This window comes from Cynara cardunculus (assembly GCF_001531365.2).
Source record: "Cynara cardunculus var. scolymus isolate 2C chromosome LG 2, CcrdV1, whole genome shotgun sequence".
NCBI classification, from domain to species: domain Eukaryota; kingdom Viridiplantae; phylum Streptophyta; class Magnoliopsida; order Asterales; family Asteraceae; genus Cynara; species Cynara cardunculus.
In genome coordinates, this window is record NC_037529.1 from 16,287,851 (window position 1) to 16,290,877 (window position 3,027).

Genomic DNA, 3,027 nt, shown 5'->3' on the forward strand with positions numbered 1-3,027 from the left:
TTTATCTTCGACATTGTTGAAGGTTCTTGTGGTGTGAGTTTTGTCTTCTTGAAGAATACTTGTTTCTTAAAATTTACAATACTGTGAAGGGGAACTTGTTGCAGTAGGAAGAGATCAAAGATCTGATTTCTTTTCTCATTAAACAATGGAGAAAAAGATGAGCTTTCGGTTTTACACTGAGTGACTGAGGGGACACAAGTGGGAGTTGAGCTCAATACCTTTCTTGATCAAATTTAATTTGGTCGGTAATCTGTCCAATCTTGCCCTCCACAACAATAAGTTGACTTTTCCTATAACCAAGCTGTTCCATCTCATGCCATGTTCAAGTATGGTCAGGAATGAGTCATAAACTGCTTTCCTAAGCGAGGAAACAATAAACCTTCCATCTTTTTCCAGCTTCTAACTCCAAGACCTGCTATATTGTCAGTTAAGGTATCTTTATCTAACCTCCTAATGATGCCCCAAGAATAAACCTAATAGTCCCATCCCATCGAGACAAGATCCATGTTAGGACCAAACAAGGAAGAAATAACCTCTCACCATAACCCCTCGTTATCAAAACTAAATCGGCACCACCACTTTTCGATAAGAGCTAATTAAGAGCCCTAAGACTCCTGATTCCAAGACCACCGTATTTTTTTTCTATTAACGGTTGAGTTCCAAGCCACCCAAGAGATTTTAGATTTGTGCATCCCCCCCCCCAAAGAATCTCACACAAATGCTTTTAAGAATTTTGATCACCTTTTTTGTTATAACTAGATCTTGGTTATCACCTGAGGTAACTTATACGTGATTATTTATTTATGTGCTTATGTGACAGCATGATAAACTTGTACATTTGATCATGTGGGTATGCGAATTTTATGCATAAATGTGAAATATATATATATATATATATATATATATATGTATGCAAGAATTATATGTATGAAGGCATATATATATATATATGTGTGTGTGTGTGTGTGTGTGATGAGGCAAGAAGTATGCATGATATATATATATATATATATGGATGATCTATATGCAATGGTTATAAGGCATGCATGTATGTATAGTAAGGGCGGTTTAGCCGCCTTACCTTATTTGGTAAGTATAAATAAGAGGGAGAAACCCTAAACCGGCTAAGGCATGAGCGAATTATAAATGAACCATCTGGTGGATGTTGTCCGGATTACACTTAAACCGGATAAGTGTTAAGCGGTTTAGTTTTTAAACCGGGCAAGTATTGAGCGATTTATGAATTTTGAGTTTATGTTAAATATTTTGAACGAAGAAGTAGGAATACGACTAAGTGGTGACCGGTTTAGTTAAAACGGATGATGGTGAATAGGGTTGTCCGGATTTGTTATCCGAACAAGGTTGTGCTTTGAGTCTAGTGTTAAATCAGACAATTTGTGGAAGTGTTGTCCGGATTTGTTATCCAGACAAGGTTGACCGGATTAAATGTCATCTTGACAAAATATGATTCTTTTGGAACAATAAATGGGAATTTTGACAAAATTGAATTGGAACTGATAATAATTCCATTGACTGCGGTCTATTCTATATGGAATTATTTTATGAAATATTTTGATGAGGAAATAAGTGTGGCATATCAAGGAGAGGTGTACCATGGGATAAGGGTGGCATATCATGGAGAGGTGTACATTTGGATATAAGTGTGTGTGTATTTCGTAATAAACTCTTACTATTATATCCCTTAAGATTACCGTAGTTTGGAATCTTTATTTCTTTGTGATTTAAAGATTTAGAATTAGGGTTCTTAATGGAAATCATTGTCTGGATGTTATAGAAGAGGATATAACAGGTTTGGCCTGAAACTTTGATTAAAACTTATTTGATTCAAGAGGTTTAAAAGTGGCGTTCTGATAATTGATTAGTGTAAACCTGTCTTGTTTTGATATCTTGTTTACGAGCAGAGATCAATGGCTTGAAAAATGAAAGTTATTGACATTATGTTTTACTTATTCATATAATTGTTATATATATATATATATATGTGTGTGTGTGTGTGTGTGTGTATGTGTGTGTGTGAAAAGTTGTTTTACCTAAAAGTTTTGGTGATTTTCACCCTGCAATGACATAAATAAGGTAACTCACTAGACCTTTCGGTCTAACCCTCGTTTTTTGATTTTAATTATTATTGCAGGAAGTGCTGATGGTAAGAGAAAGGGAAAAATATAGTAAATTCCCTATATGATTATCTGCATGAAGATTCACTGATGATTTGTATAGTTTTTGGCAGATGAAACTGGTTTAGTACAAGATTGTATTTTGAAATTTTAGACCATGTACTTTGTATTGATAGATTCTTGTACTAAGGGACCAATGTAGTATACAAACATGTATTTCTTGTATATGAAGTATATGTTATATGCAATGTGTGGATTGGGCGGTCACATTTTTGGAACTTTGTAGAGCCAAAACAAATACAGCATGAGACTTCTGAGTACCGACTTGCAGAGAATTAATCTGCCACCAAACGAGAGATTTTTGGATATCCAACTAGATACTTTTGATTAAAATATATCGATGAGCGAAAACTAACGTTACAACAAATTTAAGTTTATAGGACGCCACTAACTTCAAATAGTCCTATTAGACTGCTTTATAGGACTCGATTTATAGGACCAAAAAGTAAAGGTTCCTATCTGCATAGTCCTATTAGACTGATTTATGAGACGCTTTTGGACGTTTTAATAAGTTTTATAGGACAATTTTAAAACAAATCATCCTATTTACTTTTCTGTAGGACACTTTTGAAAAAAGTGTCCTATAAACCCATCTATTTATGGGACACTTGTTTTTATAAGACACTTTTTCAAATAGTGTCCTATAAAATAGCTAATAGGACGCTTTGTATAAGAAGTTTCCTATAAAACTTGTTGAGACATCCAAAAGCGTCCTATAAACTTATTACAACACATTTAGATGACACCTCTTATTCTTTTGATCCTATAGATTGAGTCTTATAAAGCAGTCTAATAGGGCACTTTGAAATTGGTGGCGTTCTATAAACTGATC